The 15,084-nt window shown below is 46.6% G+C and overlaps 1 pseudogene; it reads right to left on the reverse strand.

Moving 5' to 3' along the window:
• Positions 1-9,137: 9,137 nt before the first annotated feature.
• On the reverse strand, positions 9,138-9,551 carry LOC100655376 (large ribosomal subunit protein P1-like; annotated as a pseudogene).
• Positions 9,552-15,084: the final 5,533 nt, after the last annotated feature.

Below are 15,084 nucleotides of genomic sequence, written 5' to 3' on the forward strand. Positions count from 1 at the left end.
ACAGAGATGTCTGAACAGGATTTGGACCCACATGATTTGACTCTGGAGCCTTGCTTCTAACCTCAGTCCCAGGCCTGGCCACTCCCCTCATGGGCACGGATCTCCAAAACTCTCATCCAACTCAATACACATCTACAAAAGATGTGTTTATCGCCAAAGAGCCTCAGGGATCCAAGAGGCAATTTTTTACCTGAGCCTACAAATAGAGGGATGTTTTTTCTCTGTCGTTTCAGTCCTTCTCATCCTTTCAAGCTTCTTGATTCCTCCTCTTTCCAGGCTCACATTCTTGCCTCCTCCCACCATCTGCTCCCAAGATGGCCGATACAGCCCACCTTGCTTCCCTGGGGTTGGATGGGCCCAGGACTCATCCCTTCCCCAGGTGCTGTAATTTGAGGGGCTGCCCAACTGGAATGGACCAGAGCCTTCCCAGGCTGCCCTCCCACCACTGTGAGTTGGCTGGCCTCTGGCCTCTGCCCTCTTCTGCCATTAACCCTGTCACCTGCCGGACATCAGCCCTCGGGCCCAGTCTGTCATCGGTGGCCAAAGATGGATGGGGGGCGGCTGGGAAGCATAAGCAGCGACCCCTTAATGAGATCTGGTGGGGGAGGGCTGGGCTCTATCAGGCAGTAGCAGGGCCAGGTTGGCGATAACGGGCCCTTGTTGAGTGTGACCCGGTTTCCTTCTGTGGAGGCTAGACAGAGGAGAGTGAGAAGCTGCAGGACAGGCTTGGGGGTCACAGGATTCTTGCCAATCCCCCTTACCCTCCCTTCCCTGCATGGGCAAACCAATTGGGGGGGATAGGCAGAGGCTGCCCCATCTTTCATTCCTTTTCCTTGGCACTGTGACCCCAGATGGCAGGAAGAAACACAGACACAAAGAATCACTAGGGAACAGGAGACAAGCTGCCTGGCTGAGGCAGTCCCAAGTCAGGCCAGGAAGTCTTCATGTCTCCGACTCAAGACAGACGTTCTGAGAAAGTGGGGGGAGAGAACCTTTGCAGGGTGTTGTCTATAGAGTGGGTAGCACCTTCAGAGGTGCAAGGAAGGGGTGCTTACTGAAGCAGGCAAGAGTGGGCTGCTGGAGAGGGCGTAAAGAAACATAATTGGGTCATCTCACTACCCTCTTCCCCCATGGTGATTCTCCACTACGGAATTTTAAAAGGATGAGATGCTAGGAAGCACCAATTTGAAACTTTCATTGTACAGATGGGGAAACCGAAGCCTTAAGAGGGGAAGAGATTCAGCCAAATCAGTAGCAGCCCAGAATTAGAAGCCAGAGGTCTAGAAGATCAAGGCCCTGTACTTAGCATTGCACTACACTGTCTCCTTGCTCCTTACCCAGAAAGAAAACATAACAGCTGCTAAAATTATTATTCCTAGGCTTGTCTGAAAAGGCCAGTTCATCCTCTCCCCGCCAGTCCCCCAACACACTTATACTGCCTTGCCCAGGGACTTTTAGCAGGTTTGGGAGGTAGGCTAGGGAGAGGAGGGGTGAAGGTGCTTCCTGTTTCAGTCTAGCTGGGAGTAAGGAAGAATTCACTTCTCAAGGACATGAATGAGGCTGGTTGAAAATGGGGCTCTTTTAAGTTTGGAGCTTTTTTGCCCCCATGAAGAGTAAGGAGAAGAACCAAGTAGGTCCCCAGCAAAGGTTGACTGCAAGATTCATGGGCTACTTATTTTTACATTGTCCACTGCCAGTCCATCCCCAGAGCACCTGTCTTGGTGCTGCCTGCAATGATTTGTGTTTTCCCTCCCAGCTGCATCTTAGAGCTAAGCAGGATCATATAGTATGGCACTGGGGGTTTGGGGGTAGGAGGCTTGGAGTCTGGTCCCACTTCTACCTCCAGTTAGCTCCAGTGGCCCTCAGCAACACTTTTCATCTCTCTGGGCCTCAGTTGCCTCATCTCTAAAAGGTTGTACTAGACTATGGTCTTCACACTTCTTTTAAAAGGAAGGATCAGAACCAGCGTTGTGCTATAGCGATTTGTGCTGGCTCCCAAGAGCTCCCCAAAGCTGGCTGTGAGCATTTCTTCTCAACTTTGGGTTTGTAACTTCTGGTTGGTAACTTGATTACTTGTTGACCTTTTGGTCTCATAGTGATGGTTTTTAAGTAGGGGACTGATCTTACAGGTAATACCCTTTATTTTATGTGCCACTCAAAAGCAAAGACGATAAGGGGACAGGGAAACTAGAGTACTGGAAATGAAAAAACCAGAACACAATTAAAGAGAATGTCGACACATTGTAATAAAGGTATCTAATGTCACTGAACAATTTGTGTGGAAATTGTCAAATGGAAACCTAACTTGCTGTGTAAACTTTCACCAAAAATTCAATAAAACATTGTTTTAAAAATTTATTATATGGTGGGGACAATCACAACCAGAAAACATAGAGACCAGGACTAAAATGCAAGACTGAGTTCTTAGCTTCAGCAAATTCTTGACAGTTTGTTATTTCAGTACCATTTTGTGGGATTAAAACAAAACAAAACAAAACCAATTCCCATTGAATTGATTCCAACTCATGGCAACCACATGTGTGTCAGAGTAGAACTGTGTTCTATAGGGTTTCAGTGGCTTTTTTTTTTCTTCATAGATTGCCAGGCCTTTCTTCTGAGGTGCTTCTGGGTAGACTCAAACCTTCAAGTTAGCAGCCAAGCATGTTAACCGTTTGCACTACCCAAGGACTTCGTTTTGTGGATGGGGTTGCTAAAACAAACAAACAAACAAACAAACAAACCAGGGTTAAAATCATATTCATTTTAAATTCAATCTTTTCAACGGGGAAGGGAGGTGAGCACAGATAAAGGGGTCACCAGGGACGATAACCTCACTCAGCATGTAGTGAAAGGGCTCACTTAACAGGCATCTTTCATGCCAACATTTGCCTAGGTTCTGTGGTGGATACAGAATTCAATATTCCCAAAGCTTGCTTTCTTCTGGGCCTATTAGAACCAGCCCAACTGATTTGTCCTTGCTGGGAGGAAAAAAAGGGAGTAAGAAAAAAGCAAAGCAAAGCAAATGTTTGTAGCTGAAAGAGCTGTTGTTAAGTGCCATTGAGTCAATTTTGACTCATAGTTTTCCCATGCGACAGAGTAGAACTGCCTTACAGGATTTTTTTGGCTATAATCTTTACAGAAGCAGATCGCCAGGTCTTTCTCCCGCAGAGCTGCTGGGTGGGTTCAAAGCAGAGCTTCCAACCATTGGAAGCGATTCAGTCATGGCAGTGGGAAAACAAGGGCCCTGTACTGCACTGCACAGCAACCAAATATCTCGCTGCCTAGGCTTTTGATCCAAGTAGGAAACAGGAAGCGGTGCCCCGCTCAAAGATGGCAGCGGACTTCGCCTCTTCATGTGTTACTCGCCGTAGCCCTGCCAGTAATCAAATCTCCCGCATCCGGAAGTTTTCAGGAGCCTGACGCAGGAGATTGGATTACTGGCCGGGCTTGTGGCGAGGGACACACATTTAGAACGGTGCGGTCGGCCGCCATCTTTGAGCAGGGCACTGATGCCTGTTTCCTATTTGGCTCGAAAGCCTAGGCACAAGAGATTTGATTGCTATGCAATGCAGTTCACTGTCCTTGTTTCCATCAGCCTGACTGAACCGTTTAGAACCTGGTTGGGAGACCAGCCTTGTTGCCGTCATCCATGACTGAATTGTTTAGAACCGGTTTTGAAGCTCTGGTTGAAAAGGCCAACTTTTTGGTTAGCAGTCTAGCACTTAATCATTGCACCACCACCTGGGCTCCTAGCTGAAAGAGATCCAACGTTTGATAAAGTGGTTTCTAAATCTGTCAGTCATCAGAGTCACAAGAGGAAGATTTTTTAAAATACAGATTCTTGCCCCTGCCCCCAGATTTACTGATTAAAAATCCCCAGTAGTAATGGTTGCACGGCATGGTGAATGTAATTAATGCTACTGAGTGGTGCGTGTAGAAATGGTTGAAACGGCAAATATTTTACTACAATTAAAAAAATTTCTTTTTCTTTTAATCCCTAGTTGGGAGGGGGCGTCTGCTGTTTAAGAACCATTAAATTCACTCTCTTTGCTGCCTGTAGTGAAGGCTGCAGGCTACAGTCAGTGCGGACCATAATCAAGACTTTAGCCTCTTTCTGTTTTTAAAATTGACTTCCTCCTTAAACATGCAAACAAAAAAAACATTACTGTTGAGTCTATTCCGACTCTTGGTGACCCCGCGTGTTACAGAGTAGAACTGCTACATAGGGTTTTCTTGGTTGTAATCTTTATGGAAGCAGATTGCCTGGCCTTTCTTCTGTGGTGCAGCTGGGTGGGTTCAAACCACCAACCTAACCTTTAGGTTAGTAGTCAACATAAACCATTTGCCCCACACAGGGACCTGATGTCCCCATTATCCCTTAGCAAATATAGAAAGAATTAAAAAAAAAATTCTTCCCCACAGCTAACCTAAATCTCTGCTGCATGTCTGGCTCCCCTCATCTGTATAATAACTTCACTGATGACTTCTGGAGTTTCCTCTTCTTCAGCCTGAATCATCTGGGCTTATTTCTTCATTCAGCAGAAATTAATTCAGCACCTACTGTTTGCCTGGTCCTGTGTTAGGTGTTGAGGAGATGAGGGTGAACAGATAAACGTGGTCCTTGCCCATGGGAGCTTATAGCCTTGTTAGGGGTGGGACAGACAATTAAACTAGCAAGTAGGACAAAGCACTAAGACAGGTGAAGCGCAGGCTGCTGGGATGCAGGCGGTTGGGGAAGGGATAGTGTCCTGAAGAAATGAGGCCTAGGTGGCATTGGTTAGTCCAAGAAAGGGGCATGCGGGGAGCACAGTTCCTGGCAGAGAAAGCAGCATGTGTGGGGCTGAAAGTAAGGCAGCAGAGAGGCCCAACACACTGATCCAAATCCCATATAGCTGGGCATTGTACCCCATGAGACTTTCTGTCATTTCTCTGGCCCTTCCAGAAATCTCTCAGCTCCCCATAACTCTCTGGGCTCCATGGAGCCCCAAGCACGACAAAGAGCTTCTGTCTGATCAGCTGAGATCTAATGAGAGAGTGATCCCAGCTTCCTTACTTAGGCGTCCAACGTGGCGCTTGTTTTAGCAAGGACAGCACTGTGTTGCTGACTCATATGTAGCTGTGCATTTGACCACAATTCCAATGTCTGTCCTGGACTTTATTTCTGCCTAACTTCCCTTTCAGCTTTCTTTTTAAAAGCTCTGCCTCTTTGCTCTCTTTTTACTTATCTCTTTCTTTGAAGTGGAACATGTCAAGAATTTGTGGGTTTCGGGGAAATCTGCACCACCCCCCGCAGCTCCTACCCAGGGCCCTTCACCACTGAAATGCAGGTCAGATGAGATGTGGAGTTGAAAGCTGATTATTCTAGTCTAAATGCCCACATCGTAGAGAGTCGAACCAACCTGCGCATCAAGGCTACTGATCCCATCCCTGCCTTATTTGGGGCTGCGGGGTGGGGAGCAGGGGGAAGGAGAGGAGGATGGAAGCCAAGGAGAGGAGGATGGAAGCCGAGTCAGCCCTAGAGAGTGATGTGCCAGGCAGAATAGACTCTCCCCACCATGTCTCTTGGAAGGGAGAGCAGCCAGGAGGGGGCAGATGCTGATGGGAGCCATGCCAACAGATGAGTCGACTTGCATTCTGGACCAAACCAAATAATGCTTCCCAAGCCGATCTGCCAGGCTGGAGCCCATTATTCTACACTGGGAGTCCAAGGGAAGCAACAGGGGCCACGTAGGAGTTCATTGGTCAATTTGGTGGGTGGGAGTTGGGGGGTCAGGGAGGAGGAAGCATAGAGTAGGTTTGCTTGGAACCGCCCATGGGAGCTGAGCCAGCCCCGGTAGGGTCGGAGGGTTCTTTGGCATTTGCCTGCGGTTACCAGGCCTCCCCGCTTGCCAGGCGGCTGGTGTGCAGAGCCCAGCCCCCTCCCCAAAGAGCCCCTCAGAGAGGCCGGGTGTGGGGGGAAGGCCACCCGTGGCCTGGTGAGGCTGAAGCACAAGCTCCTTCCTCAGCTGCCAGGGAAGAATTTAATTACCAATTAAAGCCCCCTCCATCTGTTTCGGGCCTGCCAGAGAGCTCTCTCTACCCTTTAATTACATCTCTGACAACAATTTAACTCAATTAGCTGGTAAACACAGCAGAATGCAGGCAACCCAGGGCACCCTCTTGTCCCCGCCATCTGTCTGTCTGTCTTCTGCTTTCCTCACTCACTCTCAGTATGTCTGTCCTGCCCCTGCTCCCCCATCTCATTTTGACTTCCCCCTCAGCTTCTCCTTTCTGTCTTCTGCAGCACTCTTGTCTGTCTCACCCCAGCTGGATTTCTTCCCTGATCTTTGTTATTCTGTCTTCCCTTCCCATCTGCTGTTTGTCCGGCTGCTCATCCTTTCCCCTGCTCTGTCTCATTCTGTCCATTCCAACTTTCTCTTCTCCTGCAGGGCAGTCTTTAATGAGCCCTCCTTTTCTTTTCCATTTCTAGTCTTTCTCCGTTTTATCACCCCTCCTGCATTTAACCAAATCCATCCCTTTACAGCAACTCTTCTTTGAGTCTCCTTGTGGCTTTGTTTGCCTAACCTTTACTATCTCCTTCTGCTTTGTCCACTTAGCAGTGACAAACATGAGCCCTCTGAGTAAAATGTGCAGTATTTTGAGCACTTATTTTGCCAGTCATGGGGCTAAGAACTTTATCTACATTATTTCATTGAATCTTTCCAAAAAGTAACTATAAGTATTCCCATTTTACAAGTGGAATAATTGACATTCTGAGAATTTTGCAGCTTGCCCAAGGGCACAGAGCTTGTAACTGATAGAGCTGGGATTCAGACCCAGGTCTGTTGAGTCCAAGGCTGAATAATCAAGACAGCCCTGGTGAAGGAGGCAGCTTCACGGATGCCAGAGAGGGCCTGAATACTTGAGAAAAGGCTGTGTGTTGCTGAAATGAAGGGCCAAGAAATTGGGTTCCCAGTTAACATTGGGAGGGGGGAGAGAATGATCAAAATTAGGGATGATGTCTGAGAATCTACCTCACTCTCTCTGCTGAAGGGAACCTTCCATATCCTAGTTTACCAGTGTTGAAGAAGTTTCTCAGTCCCCTGAGGAAGTAAAAAAATTTCTAGGACCTGAAAGAGTGGGGGAGAGAGAGAGAGAGAAACAAGTAGACTGTAATTATCCTAGCAACCCTCTCCTGGAATGAGGTGGGGGGCTCCATGGAAGAGCCGCCTGATCTGTCTTGTGGACAGGCAGGGACATGATGGAGACCCTAGGTCAGCCAGGTAGTCACATGGCTGTGGCTCAGGCAGACCCTAGCTAGATAAATCTCATCTGCTTTCTTCCCCCATTCTTTCTCGGTTGACTAATCATTCTTTCTGTGATTAAAACAGGAAAGAATTGGGGAAACAGTACAGGAAAGAAAGGGAGCCTGTTTCTTATCTCTGTTTTCTGCCTTCCTTTGGTCTTGAGAGCTGCAGTCCATCCCAAGGGGTTAGTTTCCTTTGGGGCTTATAACCCACGCTGCCCCCTCACACATATCACTGTCGCACATTCTACTTGGCTTTCTGTGCCTTAAGCAAGAGGACCAGGATCCCAGCTGAATTCCTGAAATGCAACAACTGTGCTCTGAAAGCAGATGCCAAATATAGGTTAGAGTCGGCTTCGGGAGGAAGACTGGTACAACACCTAGAATTTTCAATATTACGCCTCTCTCAAGGGAGCTCTCATCTGCATGCAGACACAGAAATGTCCTGGGTAGAGGGGACCAAGGGGCAGTTGGGAGACTGGAAAAGAGACAGGGGGTGGGAAGCAGAGAGAAGTCAAAATGAAGAGGCTCTCCTTCTGGCTTCCCCAGTCTTACATAAGCAGTGGTTTTGTGGGCGGTTTCTGTAAACAGCATAATAAAGACCACAGAATAATGAGACTGGTGGGTTGTTTCTTTCTAAACAGACACATGATTACTTAGAATTTCAGAGTTCAAGGGACCAGAGAGATCCATCTAACCCAGGGTCTATCCTGTTATGAAAATTCTTATAATACCCCTGATAATATTCTTTGAATACTTCCAGTGACAGGGAACTCACTACCTCACTGGGTAACATTTTTCCTTTTTTGGATTTTTTTAAAAATAATTTTTTTTGTGCTTTAAGTGAAAGTTTACAAATCAAGTCAGTCTCTCACACAAAAACCCATATACACCTTGCTACACACTCCCGATTACTCTCCCCCTAATGAGACTTTTTTTTTTTTTTAATGAGACAGCCTGCTCTCTCCCTCCACTCTCTCTTTTCATGTCCTTTTTGCCAGCTTCTAACCCCCTCCACCCTCTCATCTCCCCTCCAGGCAGGAGATGTTTGGATTTTTTTTTTTCCAGAATGCTTCTTTATTAGACTTTTTAACACTGAAAGCAGTCAGAGAAGCTTCAGAAGTTAGTCAAGTACAACTTAGGAGACTCTTTGGAAGCCTGCTACTTCAGCAAGTACGTTAAGGCCCTCGGGCCTCTGCCCTAACATTAAATCCTAGATATTGTACATAACACAGGCACCAAGTGTGCTGGCATTTAGTGGAGACTCTAGATTAAAGCCAGTCAAGGTCTGAATTCTTCTATTGTGTTTTTCCTGCTCTGCTCGAGAACCTTTGTTCTTTCCTACTATCCCAACCAACCCTTAGATTTTGTCCCTCCTTTCCAGGACCCTGAAGGCCATTTAAGGAACTTGAAGCGGTTCAGCAGTGACCAGTGAGTCTTGCGTGTCTTGGCATTTTGTAAAGTGAATCAATTTCTATTCCAAGCTATTAACTTTGTTAGTTTCTCAAAATACACATTTGAATTCTTCTTTTATCTCATTGGTGCAGCTGAGAACTTAACTGAATCTTCCCCACTGCTTCAATATTGCTGTGAAAACTGAGCATTTGCTGAGGGACAGTACATACTCACTAGGTATGAATTAAACCCTACAGATGCAGCAGCCACCAATCTGCCACAGAGGGTCGGCAGTCTACAGATCCTTCCTCCCCCCAGCCCTGTCCTTAATGCTGTAACTTGAGGTGATGGTGTTAAGATCTCCCACATGGGGGTGGGGGCAGGGAAAAAAAACAGCTACTATGTCATGGTAAAAGAGGCAAGACAATCTTTGCAGGCCACATTACCAAACAGTGGAAAGATCAACAGCAGCAAGGAATTTAGGTTTTTATTGAACACATTACAAAGGGGTTTAGTCAAAAAGACCAAAGCCCATGTCATCATCAGACTCTTCAGATTCCTCTTTGTTTGCTTCTACTTTCTTCTCCTCAGCTGGGGCAGCAGCTGTGGAGGGGGCAGGTCCTCCGGCTGGTGCAGGGCCAGCTGCTCTGGCAGGTCCACCAGCCCCTACGTTGCAGATCAGGCTCCCAACGTTGACATTAGCCAGGGCCTTTGCAAGCAAGCCAGGCCAGAAAGGTTCCACGTTTACACCGGCTGCTTTAATGAGGGTATTGATCTTAACCTCCGTCAGGGTCACCTCGTCGTCCTACAGAATGAGGGCGGAGTAGAGGCAGGCGAGCTCGTAGACGTAGGCCATGGCGCCGCAGTGCTGGGCTGGCGGGTGCCCGGCGCAGTGCTAGTCGCCGGATGAAGTGAGGGCTTCACCCCAATGTGGCCTTAGCTTCCTTGGAAGAACCAAGCACCTTAGCGGCAGCTGAGGAAAAGCGGATTGTTTTAATGTTTAGAAAATTCTTCCTCATATTAAGCTAAACACTGCCTTCCTGTAATTTCAACCCTTCTGTCCTATTCTGATCTTGTGAAGCTATGGCAAATGTCATTCGTTCAGGTCCAGCTGTCAATCAAACGTCTAAAAGACAGCCGATGAGACCCCCTGAGACTTTTCTCCTTCAGCTTAATCAACCCTAGTTGCTTCAGCTATTCCTCAAATGTTCTCACTTCAGATTCTCACTATTCTTTCTCTCTATATCAGTTTTCATTAGCAGTCCCTTTATTTATAAATGGTGCCCCAGACCTACATGAAATGCTCTAGATTAAGTTCTCTTCGACACAGGATAGAGAAAGACTATCACCTCCCTTGTTCTGGAGACAGTATTTCTTTTAATGCAGCTCAGAATCTATTAATTTCTATGGCAGCCACAGATCATAGTAGCTCCTTTATCATATCAGCATTTTGAGGTTACAGTTAACCGAACTTATTGTTGTTTTTGGTATATGCCACCCTTAAGCCGTATCTTCCCTCATTCTCCTGGAGTTAACTCTTTGGGTGATGAGTATAAATCTTAGCACTTAACTCTTAAATTCGTTTCGTTCAATTCAATTTAACTAACACTGATGGAGCACCTGCCATGTTTAACCGTGGTCAATTTGATCCAATGTCCTCATCCCACTAAGATCTTCTGAAATTACCAGCCTGTCACCCAAAATATTAATTCTCTCCTCCAGCTCTGTGTCATCCACAGATCTGATGGGCTTGTCTTCCATGTTTTCATCCGATCCCAGATAAAACTGTTAAAGAGTATTGTGCCTCCCAAGAGAACTATTTTGAAAGAAGGAATATCTAAATGATGTCTCTCTTCTTCAAATGGAGGTTATAACTGGGTTTTTGTTTTACTTTGTTTTTGGTAACTTTTTATTTTGATACAATTTCAAACTTACCAAAGAATATTAATAATAGTGCCAAGTACCCCTGTATGCTCTTTACCCATTTGATGAAACACATTTTCATCAAATGTTTACCTTTAGCCCTACTTGCTTTATTCTATCTGTACACTTATATACATGCATATTTTTTCCTGAACTCTTCAAGAGTGAGTTGAAGACACCAGGTCCCTGTACCCCCAATAAATAGACACTTTAGTGTGTATTTCCTAAGGACGAGGTCATTCCCTTACACAACCACAGTACAGTTGTAAAATCAAGACATATAACATTGGTACTATGATTATATTATATTAATATTATTATTATAATGTCCCTTATAGCTATCCTCATCCCTGTACCCCCTCCCCTTCAGTCCAAGATCCAATCAGGATCATACATGGCATTCAGTTGTCATGATACTTTAGCAGGAGTCTATGGTTTTAATACTTTTGCCTTTGCTAAAAACAGTTTGGAACCTATTGAAAAATGCCAACCTAAGAAAAACGGTTTAACGTCCTACCTTCAAAGGATGAAGATTTGGAACCTCTGAGGATAGCAAAACAGATGTGCCATGGACTCTGAAAGTAATTCCTATGAAGCTTTCCCAAATATTTTAAGCAATGGAAGCCCTTGGGACAAGTGCCGCCTTCTGGTGAGATTACTTTGAAGGGAATATCCTCAAAGACAGAATGACTCCTAGGGCATTTGCTTATAAATTTGCCTCATTACTTCATAGTCAAGCTACACACCATCTTAGAGTTTCTGCTCCCAGAGAACAGGGCCTATGTGACAGACATGTTCTTCCTGGCTCGTTGGTTAAAGTCTTGGGCTAATGGAGCTGAACCTCAGGTTTAGCCCGCCAAAAAGGGTATTTATACTTGCCATAGGCTGAACCCTTAACTCATTGGTCATGAGGGAGGCAAGAAGACAAATGAAGGCGTACAGGGTCATCAATTACCAACAACTCAAATACATGATGGAGTGATGGAAGGGGGATAATGTGGACTTCCCACCATACCCATACCATAATGGAAACCTAATAAACAGGAAACTACATCAACAAGTACCTGGCAGCAGGCTGTATGGTGTTCTGCCAAACTAAAGCAACCTGGACTCCAATCAGAACTCAAGTTCATGTTGACCAAATTACGTTTCTGTAGATTTCTTCCCCATCATTCAGGTTCAAAGCCTTAGAGCTTAGTGCTTAATCCCTCTCCTTCTCCCTCTCTTCCTAACAATCAGTCAGTTACCAAACTTTTTCGTTTCATCACATGTATTCTTTCCTCTCCATTCTGAGCCAGGTCCTCCTCATCCAGTCTCCTTACTGGTTTCCTGGTCTCCAGTTTCTCTCCTAACCAATTCATTCTATATACTACCACTAGGTAAATCTTCCCTTAAAAAAAAAAAATATATATATATATATTACACTCTTATATATATATATAATTTTACACTCTCATTCTCATACTTTCAATAGCTCCCTAAAAGACACAAGATAAAATCCAAATGCCTGGGACCTGTGTTTAAGTCTCTCCTTGTGTTTCCATTTCAGATCCAGCCAAACTCACTCATGCATGAGCAAGCCATCTTTTTGGGCTTTGCTGATGCCATTCCCTGCCCTGTTCCACTCAACTCCACCCTCACTTCCTTAAATACCTGGGCTCCATGGCTGCTTTTGGGAGGACCCCTTCCTCCAAGTCCTGCAACCCTTCCCTGGGACCTGAGTGTTGAAAGCATTTGGCATCTGTACCATGTATTTGATGCTTGGTGCATGGCTCCTGTGTGATTGGTAATTTGAAATGCATCTACTCTTCCTCATCAGAAAGACTGCCAGCCCTTCAAGACCAGGGCCATGTTTTATCTCTCTTCCCATCTTATGTTTAATGTAATGCCATTTATATAAAAAAAATAGCTGGAACATAATGTATGTTCAGTGCTGTTGATCATAGAATTTATTTGAAAAGGGTCTATAATAATAACAGCCAAAGTATATTGAGCACATAATAACCATCACAGTTCCAAATACTTTATATGGATTATCTCATTTACTCCTTCCACAACCTGGTGATCTTGGTACAATTAAAATCCCCATTTTACTGATGAGAAAAGCTGAGGCTTAGAGAGGTTAGGTAATTGCCACATGGTCACCCAGCTAGTGAGTGGAAAAACCAGTGTTCGACCCAGATAGTTCCATTCCAGAGCTCACACTCTTCCTAACCACTGTGTTATGCTACATTTGAAGAGGACAGCTCTCCCTCTCCCCCACTTAAAAGATGTTAAATAATAATAGTTGTGATGTTGATGATAATAGATGAAAATCAACCAGGGAAAGTAGGGCTCTGATCTGCCCAAGCCATCTTCTTTAGAGTCTAATAACTTTACTGTCGCAAAGCTCTTCTCATGTATAGATTCTGTCCCTTCTTGTAAGAGAAGGTAAAATCAGCTTCAAAGTCATGTTAAGAATTTGGCCTGGCCTGAGGGTTTTTTTTTTTTTAAGGGTTACTTTCTTCTTATTTCATTTTTTGGTAAACAATAGCACAGAGGAAGCCTCTCATCTCAGGGGAATCTAAGTTTTACAGACCCTTGCCTTTGTTTCTGAATCCCAGGCCAAGCCAGAAATTTGTAAATTTTTCAGTTTCCACCCCACATTTCTGGGGGCCTGGGACTGAGAAGGATTTTCTGGGAGGGCAAAAGAGGAGTGAGGCTGTGTTTTCTCACCATTTGGGTCAAGGTAGGGGTTCCACTGGGGCTCTCCATTTCCCTATTACTCCAGAAAAGAAAAGACAGAAAATAAGAAACATTATGCGTGTTCAGACTGTGTTCACAGAAGACATCTCAGCAAGGCAGTCCCTTTTGAAGCCAGCTGATGTCACCAAGACAGGGCGGGAAGATGGAAGAAAGAAACAATAGAAGAAGAGACAAAGAGGAGTAAAGATGGAGCAAAAAATGAAAATGGAAAACATTGCAGATGGGTGAGAGGAAAGAAAAGAGAACAATGGAGGAAAGAGGAAGGAGAATTCTAAGCCGTAGTCTTCTGTGCATCTGCCTTCTCTCACCCCTAACCCTGGGGTGAAAGTTTCAGGCCCCTCCTTGTAATGCTAGAGGCTACAAATACCCTTACCCTCCAACCCCCGTGCTGGCTCCGGGCGCCCAGAGGTTGCAAACACGGTAGGAGGGGCGGCTTGTAAACAGTTTGTGCAATTTTCCTCAGGCGGTGCCCGTTTTCTGGTGCCATTTCTTTCCTTTCAGCCCTCCGGGAGTTCCCCCTCCACAGACCCCAGCCAGGCTCCAGTGGCCCCCCTCTCCCTCCATTCCCCCATCTCTCCGAAGGGGCTCGCATCTCCCTGATGCGCTCCGGTCTCTGTCTGAGCCATCAATCAAGGGTGGCAGGCTGGGGGAAACATGAAAAAGAGCCTATTTGGCTATTAACATCCCCTCCCGCTTTGTTGTCTCTCTCCTCCCCACTCCCCGACCAGCCCCCCAAGCAGCCCCTCCCTTTCCCCCTTTTGCAGGAGACAAAACCAGACTGACAAGCTGAAGACTCAAACATTAATCAAACTGCGCTCCGGAACAACCTTTCCCTCGCATTAATAAATACATTTGCGGCCCCTCATTGGACAGTTGGCCTAATTTGTTTCTGTTTTGCGGGGTGGGGGGAACGGCCGCGCCCGCGCCCCCCGGCTCCCAGCAGCCCGGTGCAAAGCAGATGTTCCGCCGCGGACGCGGAGCTGCGCCGAGCCGCGCGCCCCGGAGGCCGCGGTTGCCATGGCGACGGCCGGGCCGCCTGCTGTCGCCGAGCCCGCTGTCTCGCCCGCTCAGTGATTACCTCCATCTCCGCCGCGTTCGCCATACGGCCCGGATTTTAATCAGTTCCCCTCCCCCTTCTCTCTCCCCTTGGCCTGGCCGAGCCCACCCTCCTCTGCCCAGCCCACAACCTCTCCAGCGCCCACATCTCTGGGACTCGTTAAGAACGACTCGCACATCCGTGATGGTGCTGAGGGAGGCAGAGTGCAAGCGAGGCTCTGCACACCCGCCCAGGGTTTGGGAATGACTGGCCCAAGTTCCGAAAAGGTTCTGTGCACCCGAGGCCATCCTTGATGGCACTGGACCTCTGAGGTCCGGCTCCCAGCACAGTCTCTAGAAGAGTACTATCCTCCCCTCCCCTTTTTGATTATGTTGAGGCAGGTCACCTGCGGTCCCCAAGAGAGGTGAGGCAGGCAACCATAGTTCCCTTTCCCTTCCTCTGTACCGGACTCTTGGATTCCGAAAGTGCTAGAAATGATTCATTCTGCACTGACTGGAGGTGGGGAGGGTTTCTGGGGGGTCAACTCCCAAGCTATGTGTGGGAGCTAAAGCCCGTGGTTTCTCATACTGAGGGGGGGAGTGGTGAGGCACAGGCCTGGTACTCAAATGTTGGAGGCCTGGCCTGAGTTAGGCCAATGGTTACTTTAACCCCTTTCCCAGCACACATAGACACACAGACA

The sequence above is a fragment of the Loxodonta africana genome, chromosome 18, assembly GCF_030014295.1.
Source record: "Loxodonta africana isolate mLoxAfr1 chromosome 18, mLoxAfr1.hap2, whole genome shotgun sequence".
Classification (NCBI taxonomy): domain Eukaryota; kingdom Metazoa; phylum Chordata; class Mammalia; order Proboscidea; family Elephantidae; genus Loxodonta; species Loxodonta africana.